We start from the raw sequence: 10,757 nt of genomic DNA, 5'->3' as shown, positions 1-10,757 counted from the left end.
CCTTAAAGAGAACCAAGGTTTCCAGTGCATACCACAAGGTTAAGATAGATGTGGATGGGGAGGTGGGTGGGGGCGTGGGGGAGGTGTTAAAATAGATAAAGAAGGTATCAGTACACTTATCTTTTTTTTTTCCACATTAAAGCACTCATAATTGAAATATTTTTAGGTGCCTGGATGGCTCGGTCTTTAAATGTCTGCCTTTGGCTCAGGTCATGATCCTGGGGTCCTGGGATTGAGCCCCACATCAGGCTCCCTGTTACATGGAAGCCTGCTTCTCCCTCTCCACTACTTGTCCTTCTCTCGCTCTATCTTTCTCTGCCAAATAAATAAAAATCTTAAAAAATACATTTTTATTTTATGTACAATGAATTGGCATTAAGGTAGGTATTTTGGATGACCCATTCAAGGAAGTTCACTTAATCCCGCTTAATAAAGCCTGTCTCCTTCGCATATTGACAGAAACACTGGCAGCAAATATTGAGGCCATTTTTCTGGATCAGACCTTGCTGGTTTGAGCAGATGTGGCAAGAACCCTGGACATCTTTCCTCATGGCTCCAGTAGAGCTCCTGATGAGCCATCTTGTTCTCTCGGATGCAACAACGCAGAAAGGAGAGTACACTTAACTTGACGAGCAGTGAGAAATGTATAGGATGGTGAATCATTATATTGTACACCTGAAACTACTATAATATTGTATGTATATGCCTCAGTTAAAAAAAAAGTTTTTTGGGACACGTAGGTGGCTTAGTTCGTTAAGCGTCTGCCTTTGGCTCAGGTTATGATCTCGGGGTCCTGGGATCGAGGTCCATATTGGGCTCCCTGCTCAGCTGGGAGCCTGTTTCTCCCTTTCCCTCTGCCTGCCTCTCTGCCTACTTGTGATCCCTCTCTCTCTGTCAAATACATAAATGAAATAATTAAAAATAAATAAATTTCATGTATGTAATTACTTATTTGAAATTCCCCACCTGGGCTAGAAATCTCCCTGTCAAAATTACTTAGATCCTCCAGCCAGGAATGGGGCATTATATGCTTACTAGTATGTGAAAGAGAGAAGAGCAGCCCCTGGCATCCAGGGGCTAGTTCTTGGTGTTGTCCTGTTTTGCATAAACAATTTCATAAAACAACATCAGGCTGATTATGATGGGTCACGACAAAACTAGTCCACTCCATAGTTACGTTGAACACAAAATAAGAGCAAGTCCAAGCCGCAAACAACCAGACATCCCCGCTCCCAGCTAATGACTACTGCTACTTTACCATCACAGCTTTAGCCTCACTCTTGTCTGCCCTCCCTGTAGATGAGATTAAGGTACCTGATCATAGAATTAACCCTGTTTTGACAACATCCAATACCAAACCTTCCTCTCAATCACCTAACAAACCAAATCCTGTAATTATGTTCTAACACTTTTTAAAAAAATATTTTATTTATTTGACAGAGAGAGAGAGATCATAAGTAGGCAGAGAAGCAGGCAAAGAGAGGGGGAAGCAGGCTCCCCGCTGAGCAGAGACCCCGATGTGGGGCTCGATCCCAGGATCCTGAGATCACGACTCTAGCTGAAGGCAGAGGCTTAAACTGAGCCACCCAGGTGCCCCAATGTTCTAACACTTTTTTAATTAAAAAACAATTTTTTAAATATTTATTCGATAGAGAGAAAGTGAGAGAGCATGAGAGGGAAAGTCAGAGGGAGAATTAGACTCCCCCCACAGAGCTGGGAGCCCTATGTGGGACTCAATCCCAGGACTCCAGGATCATGACCTGAGCTGAAGGCAGTCAATTAACCAAATGAGCCACCCAGGCACACTTTATTTTTTTTTTTAAGATTTTATTTATTTTATTTGACAGACAGAGATTACAAGTAGGCAGAGAGAGAGGGGAGGAAGCAGGCTCCCTGCTGAGCAAAGAGCCCGACGCAGGGCTCGATCCCAGGACCCTGGGATCATGACCTGAGCCGAAGGCAGAGGCTTTAACCCACTGAGCCACCCCGGTGCCCCCCCAGGCACACTTTAATTAAAAAAATTTTTAGGGGCGCCTGGGTGGCTCAGAGGGTTAAGCCTCTGCCTTCAGCTCAGATCATGATCTCAGGGTCTTGGGATTGAGCCCCACGTCAGGCTTCTGCTCAGCAGGGAGCCTGCTTCCTCCTCCTCTCTCTCTGCCTGCCTCTCTGCCTACTTGTGATCTCTGTCTATCAAATAAATAAATAAATATCTTTAAAAAAATTTTTTAAAAGACTTTATTTATTTATTTGAGAGAGAGAGAACACGAGCCAGGGGTTGGGGCAGAAGGAGAGAGGGAAAGAAGTAGACCCCCAATGAGCAGGGAGCCCAACATGGGGCTCAACCCCAGGACCCTAGGATCCTGACCTGAGCCAAAGGCAAAAGGTTTAATCCACTGAGCCACCCAGGTGCCTCTTAGGTTCATCTTTTTAACTCCAGGAGTATTTCACCTTAGTTCCTCCTTCCTATCTGGAAACAATCCCAGGGGTCACTTGTTCTTTGTGCATTTCTCAAGGATGCTGTCCTTGGTCACCTGATGTCCAATGTCTTTCAAGTTACTGTTGCATATGTTTGTATACATCATCTTTTCCTTCTTTTTTTTTTTAAGCAAGAAAGAAAATCTCGTCCTTTCTACTCCACTTTGGATGGCAGTAGAAGTTTGTGAATTATTGGGGCGCCTGGGTGGCTCAGTGGGTTAAGCCACTGCCTTCGGCTCGGGTCATGATCCTGGGGTCCTGGGATCAAGTCCCGCATGGGGCTCTCTGCTCAGCAGGGGGCCTGCTTCCCTTCATCTCTCTCTGCCTGCCTCTCTGCCTGCTTGTGATCTCTCTCTGTCAAATAATTAAATAAAATCTTAAAAAAAAAAGAAGTTTGTGAATTATCTAGATGAACCAGAATTTAGAAAACTTTTCTTTTTGTTTGAGCCTTAAAAAAAAAAATTTGACAGAGATCACAAGGCAGAGAGAAAGGGGGAAGCAGGCTCCCTGCTGATCAGAGAGCCCAACCAGGGCTCAATCCTAGGACCCTGAGATCATGACCTGAGCTCAAGGCAGAGGCTTAACCCATTGAACCACCCAGGTGCCCCTTTAAAATTTAAAAAAGAGATTTCATTTATTTGTTCATGAGAGACAGAGAGAGAGAGAGAGAGAGAGAGAGGCAGAGGGAGAAACAGGCTCCCCACTGAGCAGAGAGCCCGATGCGGTACTCGGTCCCAGGACCCCAGGATCATGACCTGAGCCAAAGACAGGCACCATCTGAGCCACTGATGCGCGCTCATGTTTAAATCTTTAATCCATCTGTAACTGGTTTTTGTGTTTGGTGTGAAGTAAGGGATGTACATCAGTTTTGGAAGTAGTATGTTCTATTCAACCTTGCTGTAATTTGATTGGTATTGTACTGAATCATTAGATATAATTTGAGAATAGGTATCTTTTCAATATAAAATGTTGACTCCTCTTGTACTTCTCCATTTTTCTATCAATAGCGATGAGTTAAATCCAGCATTTTCTTTTGACAAAGAGTACCTCTGTGAACATACTCATTCATGTCTTTTGGTACCTCGCCAGGGTATGTATCTAGAGTGAAATGGTTGGGTCAGAGGAAAGGTGAACTTACCATGAAGCTCATAAATCTCATATATTATTCACAGTGTTGTTCGTTCTTTCTTTCTTTCTTTCTTTCTTTCTTTCCCTTTCCTTCCTCCCTTCCATTTGTTCGTTCTTTCCAATAGGCTCCATGCCCAGCATGGAGCCCAATGCTGGGCTTGAATTCAGGACCCTGAGATCAAGACCCGAGCTTAGATCAAGAGCTGGGTGGTTGGGTTGGTTAACCGTCTGTCTTCAGCTCGTCATGGTCCCAGGGACCTGGGATCGAGCTCAGCAGGGAGTCTGCTTCTCCCTCTCCTTCTCCATGTGTGATCTCTCACTCTCTCTCAAATGAATAAGTAAAAAAAAAAAAAGAGCTGGACGCCTAACCCCTGAGCCACCCAGGCGCCCCTCTATTCCTTTCCTTAATGAGAATTTCTCTCTCCCGTTGTATAAACTTCGGGTCCCCGGAGAGCTGGATTTGCTCCTGGTCGTAGTTTATGCACATGTTGAACAAACCAACACAAATCTGGAAAATTCAAACCGAAGGATTTGATGCGGGAAATTGGGTCCAAGGGTGTGGAAAGGACTGGAGAAACAAAAGGGAGAAGATAGATGCACCCTCTGCCCCACTTCTGTCTGACCACCGCTGGTAGAAAACATCACACAGTCCTGCTCCAGCTCCACTCCAAATACTGTTGCAATCACACCATAGTTTCCCTTTGCCTTCCTGTGGCTAACCTGATGAATTGTTTCTGCCGAGTGTTGCCTGGCGCTTCCAGGACCTATTTTTACAGCCCCGAGTTGAAGATGAACCCACAGGACCCACAGACCGCCCGCTAAAGCAAAAACTGGAAGTGGGCTTGGGCAATCGCCCGCACGTCCACCAGAGGGCAGCAGACACTGTCTAAAGAGGCAGGGCGCCCGAGTCCCTCGCGAACCCGAAACCGCTGCAGTCCTGAGCCTTTCCAGGGTGCCCGCGGGCTGACAGTCCTTAGCTCCCCTCCCTGGAAGCCTGGCGGTGGACTCTTCATGGGCTCTCCTGCTCCGGAGTCGCCCTCCCTCTGTAATGTCCTCGCCTCCCTACCCCTCCCCCGGCCACAGCGCCCCTCCTGCTCTGAATAAGAGGAGGAGACCTCACACACCCGCGGAGCTGGCCCAGTCCCTGACGTCCTCTCCCGCCGCTCCCTCCGTCCAGCAGCCCACCGTGCTTCTGGAGGCCTCAGAGGCAAGGCCACGCAGGGCCTGTGCTTCTCTGTTCCCTGTATGTAGGGCTCATTCTCCACGCGGTTCAGCTCCTCGTCCCTGAGCTCGGCCCGTGTGTTTACGGAGCTGCACTAGGTAGACCCCCTTTCCAGAAAGATCTGCAGGAAGAGCCATCAGGCGACGACCTCCGGCTCTCAGATCCAGCAGGCTCGGCCTGGGCTGCAGAGGGCCTCTCCCAGTGATACAGCAGGTGCTAAACGAATGGGATGAATGAATGAATGAATGAATGAGGAAGAGGGAGAAACAGGCTCCCCGCTGAGCAGAGAACTTGAGCTGAGGGCTTGATCCCAGGACCCTGGCGCCTGTGCCTGTGGCCTAGACTTCTCACGGCTCCCCGCTGGTCATTCCTCCACCCTGCATGGCATTTTAAGATTTCTCCCTCTCCCAGTCCTCACGGTCAGCCTGGTTCAGCCCCCGCTGGCCTCCTGCCCCCTCCAAGGCCACTGCACCCCATGCCCTCCGAAGCCACACTTGGAGGGCATCAGTCCCACGTCCTGGCCAGTGTGGCTCCTGAAGTCCCCGCCTTCAGCCCTCAGCTCAGCTGTCACAGCACCTCACAGACTCTCCTCCAGCTTTGGACTTCCTCTGTGTGCTCAGACTCTCACCCCAAGCAAAGTCTCACATGCCCTGGGGCCCCTCCAATTTCAAGAAGGCTCAGATGAGGGCTCCAGGGTGCAGGCAACATGCTCTCCCCCCCACCTCAACCAGTGAGGACAGAAACCAATGGAAAAAGGTTCCAGTCCCCTGTCCTGCAGGTGCACATTTCTGAGGAGGGGGCACTCTGCATGCTTTTACCCTGCAGACCATACAGCCCTGCCCAGGCTCCCCCACTTCTGTCTCTCCCTGCTGTGGGTCCCCTTCCCAGTAAGCAACCTCATCTCAGCTCGTTTTTTAGGGAAGCCCGGGGAAGAATGCTCCTCCTTCATTTTCTGCAACCTTCTAGAAAGCATATCATCCAGCTATACAAATGAGCTACAGGTCCTCTTCCCTGCCTGTGCTCTCTCTCTCACTGTCTCTGTCTCCCAAATAAATAATAAAATCATTTTAAAAAGTAAAAATAAGTGAAAGACACACGTGTACACACAAAGGTTTAGAAATAAGAGTTGGTTGGTCAGCTTGAGCAGGTTCCTGACAAAGTCTTATTGCGATTATTTTCTGGTGGGACCAGCATGTCACTAAAGCGGGCCTTTTGATATATTAACAATTAAAACAAAAACAAGAACAACAACAACAAAAACCTGAGTCAGCCCATAGCACTCCTCTGCTACAAATCCCTCTATGGGTCCCCTCACGTTCTGAAAAAAGCTGGGCCCCTGCAGGGACCGGAAGGCCCAGGTTACATTTCTTCTTCTTTTTTAAATTTAAAACATTTTTTTAAATTTATTTATTTGTCAGAGAGAGAGAGAGCGAGCAAGCACCACAGGGGGAGTGGCAGGCAGAGGGAGAAGCAGGCTCCCCACTGAGCAGGGAGCCTGATGCGGGACTCAATCCCAGAACCCTGGGATCATGACCTGAGCCAAAAGCAGACACTCAACCGACTGAACCACCCGGGGCACCCCTGAGGTTGCATTTCTGACCTCGCCTCTCCTACCAGCCTTCCCATCACTCACTCCTCTCCACCCAGTTAGCCTTCTTGCTGGCTCTTGAACACTCCAGATAGTTACCTCCAACTCTTGCTGGTTCCCTCTGCCTGGAACGGGCTTCGCTCAGAAGTGTGATCTGCCTTTGCTTGCCGCTCACCTCCTAGGGACCCCTACACAGGCTGTCTTCTGGGGCAGGCGGGAGCTCTCAAACACCAGTATAGATCCTATTCTGCGTGATGCTGACTCCACGGGGGTACGGGGGCGATGCCTGTGTTTCCGTTGCTTGAACCCAGATGGAGTTCTGTAATGGCCTTGACCAAGGTGATGGCAGAAGTGACCCTGATTTCCAAAGCTGGCTCCATAAGGCAATTCCATTTCCTCCTGGTTCTCTCCCACTTACATGCTTCTGGAGCCCTGACTGTTGGAGGGCACAGGAGGACAGACAACAGAGAGACAGAGATGCCCAGAGAGCCCCCGCCTGGGCCAGTCTGCAGCTGCCCGGGTCTCACCCAGGCCAGGGACCAGGTGTGTGAGTGAAGCCCTCAAGGTGAGGGTGCCAGCCCGCCCACCCCCTGACTGCAACTTCATAAGACACCCCAAATCAGAGCCACCCAGCTGAGCTGCTCTCGAGTTCCTGACCCACAGAAGCCAGGAGAGGTGGTGTAGGATTCTTGTGCATAAGCCACTTGGTTTGGGGTTGGGGTTATTTCTTACACAGCCATAGAAACTGGTGGGGCCTTCTTTTTTTTTTTTTTTTTTTAAAGATTATTTATTTATTTATTTGACAGAGAGAAATCACAAGTAGATGGATAGGCAGGCAGAGAGAGAGAAAGAGAGGGAAGCAGGCTCCCTGCCGAGCAGAGAGCCCGATGCGGGACTCGATCCCAGGACCCTGAGATCATGACCTGAGCCGAAGGCAGCGGCTTAACCCACTGAGCCACCCAGGCGCCCCTGGTGGGGCCTTCTTTAACGACCCAATTTAAAATTTCAAGCCACTCCCCTACCTCCTCACTTTTTCTCCCTTCTCTTGATTTTTCTCCCCAGGCCTTACCACTAACATGACATATGATATATTTGAATTAGTTAACGTCTCCCAAAGGCAGGGATTTTTGCCTGTTGGGTTCATGGCTGCATCACCAGGGGCTAGATCGGGGTTTTGCACATGGTAGGTGCTCAATATTTGTTAAGAGGAATGAATGACTGTACCTAGAAAAACTGCCAGCTGCGTACACAGGAAAAAAGCTGAAGTCTGGCTGGGGGTTATCTCTGGGGAGGAGGCAAAAGGGAGAACATATCAGGAGGCTTCACTAGATGTGTATTTTCTGCTTAAAAGAAAAAAAAAAACAGAAGCAAATGTGACGAGATGTTTACTCTTGATTAAAAAAATGTGTTTGTCACAATAGTCTCTATCTTCTCTGTGACAATTTTTTTTTTTTAGAAAAATAAGACTTGTACCTAAATGTTCATAACAGCTTCCTTTGTAAGAGAAAGAAGCTGGAAACAAACCAAGTGCCCATCAGCTGGTGAGTAGATAAATTGTGGGATATACTCAGCAATAAGAAGAACAAAATACCATCAACACCCGAAACCATCCTGCTGAGAGATGGAAGTCTTCTCCAAAAGAGCACGTACCGCCGGATTACATTTATAAGCAATTCTAGAGCAGGCAAAACTGACCAGTGGTGGGAAGACACTGGCCTCGGTGCCTTTCTGGAGGGCAAGGCCTTCTTCCTAGCCCAGCTCAGGCCTTCCCTCACTGAGTGACCCTGGGCAAGTCACAGTCTCTCTCTGGGCCTCAGTTTGCTCCCTGTAAGTTTTAGCAGAGGCTGGGGCAGGTGTCTGTTGCCTCCTCCTATGCTGACGTTCCAGGATTCTGGTATTCCCTTGCGAGCCGGGGCTGCCTCAGAGAAATCTCCTGTGCCAGCCTGTCGCCGGACATGTCCCTTGGGCTCTGGAGCTCCTGGATGGAGCTGGAGGCCAGGGACCCACCGTAAGTGGGGTTGGGGCCCCCTGCACTCCTGCAGGGCACAGGGCTTGGAGGGCGAGAGACATGGCAGGGCCCCCTTGGCTTTTGTTCCTGTCTCCAGGGCTCTGCAAGCCAATGACGATGTAGTCCTGAGAACAAAAGCCCATTGTCGAGAGTTCTGAACCCTAATACCCTTCCATGTCACCAGCGGAAAGCCGGAGCCAGGGGCAGAAGGGCTGCTCTGATTTCCCTGCCAGCCGCCCCTCGAGTCCCACACTCTGATGCCAGCCCGGTCCCCACCACACAGCTCTGGCGCCCTGGCCAGCAGCTGCGCAGCTGAATGTAATCATCACTCGGGTCTCTAATGCTGGAGCCGTCAGACTGGCCAGCCCGGGGGAAGGTGGTCCAGGGTGGCCCGGCCCAAGGGTCTGCCTCCCTCCCCTGGGGCCCAGATGGCTCCTTGACCTTGATTGGGTTGTCACAGGGTCTCTCTGGGCTCACCCGTCCCTTCAGGAAGCACAGTCAAAGCCCCTGTCAGAGGAGTAGAGGGGCAGACACGTCCAACCAGGCAAGAAGTGCCACAGCACTGGTATGGCCACCAGCAGGTGTATGCCACCTGCCGGACCCCAGGGAAGCTTGGCAAGATCGTGCTTACTCTGAAGGGAGAGGAGGAGGCAGGCAGGGCACTGGGATCAGGCTGGGAGAAGAGAAGGAGATGGTTCGGGAGGACGGCTGTCTGAGGATGGGCGGTGGGGGGGGGCAGGTGGAGTTCACAGCAAGGGTCGCAAGGACATAGTAAAATGTAACCTGTGCTGGAGGTCTGGGCATCTGTCATGGGGCACATTTACCCCAGGAAGACAGGACTTCAGGAGGCCAAGGGACGACCTCGGCGTTGGTTTTACTTAAATATTTAGTTGGGGGAAGAGCGCCTGGGTGGCTCATTGGGTTAAAGCCTCTGCCTTCAGCTCAGGTCATGATCTCAGGGTCCTAGGATCGAGCCCCGCATTGGGCTCTCTGCTCAGTGGGGAGCCTGCTTCCCCCTCTCTCTCTGCTGCCTCTCTGCCTACTTGTGATCTCTGTCTGTCAAGTAAATAAATAAAATCTTAAAAAAAAAATTTAGTTGGGGGGAGAAGATTTTAACATGTGAGCACTGCAAATTCAATCCTTTAAAATTGAAATCAACAGAGCCATGTAATAAATGAAGTCCAATGCAAATTTCATGTGAATTTTAAAGATGAAAGGAAGAAACTTAAAATATATATATATGTGTTTGTGAAGACAGCTCAGCTTCTGCTAGTAGACCCAGGGCCCTGGGCAGGGTGGGACATGACTTAGGTTTACACTTGGACAGACCACAGTGCCAACCAAGTCCGTCGGACCAGACTCCCACCCGCAAGGCGCCGCTAGGACACGGGCACGACTGCAGGCAGGTATTTCAGTGTGTCTTGGTAACGGGAGAGTCGGGATGCTGTGTGTGTGTCCTCTGAGTCCGGGACAAGGCAGGGGCCATGTGCGTCCTGGGAAACTGGTCTGAAGGAAGGCCCCTCAAAGTACTGCAGGCCTGTGGGCAGGAACGACTGGGAACGGAGTCCACGGCAGGCAAGAGACTGCAGCAGCCCAGGAGAGGGGCAGAGATGGGAGGGGTGATGCTCTGGGAGTGAACCCAGCGTGGAGCCTCACGCCCCGACATGCACACGTGCAGCTTCTGACCCCCAGCCTGCTCTGCCGTATTCCTTTGCTGCCGACAATGGTGGGGGAGGCGGGGAGGCTACGGGTTGGGGGCAACCCAGGACAGGAGTGCAGTGAGGTCCCTCCTGACTGGGGTGCCAGATTCAGTCTTGCCTGGTCCCAGAGGTGATCCTAAGGGAGGGCAGGGTGCTCCAGCACAGGTTGGATGGGGCAGGGGAGGGGGGGGTTTCTATTTCAACATTACCTTGGCTGTTTGGGGTCCTTTCTGGTTCTATACAAATTTTGGCCTTATTTGTTCCAGCTCTGTGAAAAATGCTCATGGTATTTTCATAAGGATCACACTGAATGTGTAGATTGCTTTGGGTAGCATAAAAATTTTAACAATATTTGTTCTTCCAATCCATGGGCACAGAGTGTTTTTCCATGCCTTTGCATCTTCCTCAATTTCTTTCATGAGCGTGCTGTAGTTTTCAGAGTACAGATCCTTTCCCTCTTTGGTCGGGTTTATTCTTTGGTATCTTATTGTTTTTGGTGCAATTACAGAAGGGATTGACTCCTTGATTTTTCCTTCTTCTGCTTCATTGTTGGTGTATAGAAATGCAACTGACTTCTGTGCATAGATTTTATATCCTGTGACTTTGCTGAGTTCCTGTGTCAGTTCTAGCAATTTG

The 10,757-nt window shown here is 49.9% G+C and overlaps 1 pseudogene; it reads right to left on the bottom strand.

Annotated features, from left to right (window-relative positions):
- Positions 1-284: 284 nt before the first annotated feature.
- Positions 285-689, bottom strand: LOC123394420 (annotated as a pseudogene).
- Positions 690-10,757: the final 10,068 nt, after the last annotated feature.

The sequence above is a fragment of the Mustela putorius genome, unplaced genomic scaffold (assembly GCF_011764305.1).
Source record: "Mustela putorius furo isolate JIRA1106 unplaced genomic scaffold, ASM1176430v1.1 tig00000095_pilon_pilon_pilon, whole genome shotgun sequence".
In the NCBI taxonomy this organism is placed as follows: domain Eukaryota; kingdom Metazoa; phylum Chordata; class Mammalia; order Carnivora; family Mustelidae; genus Mustela; species Mustela putorius.
Note: the sequence above shows the minus strand (reverse complement) of the source record. Positions and strands in the feature narration are given on the sequence as shown.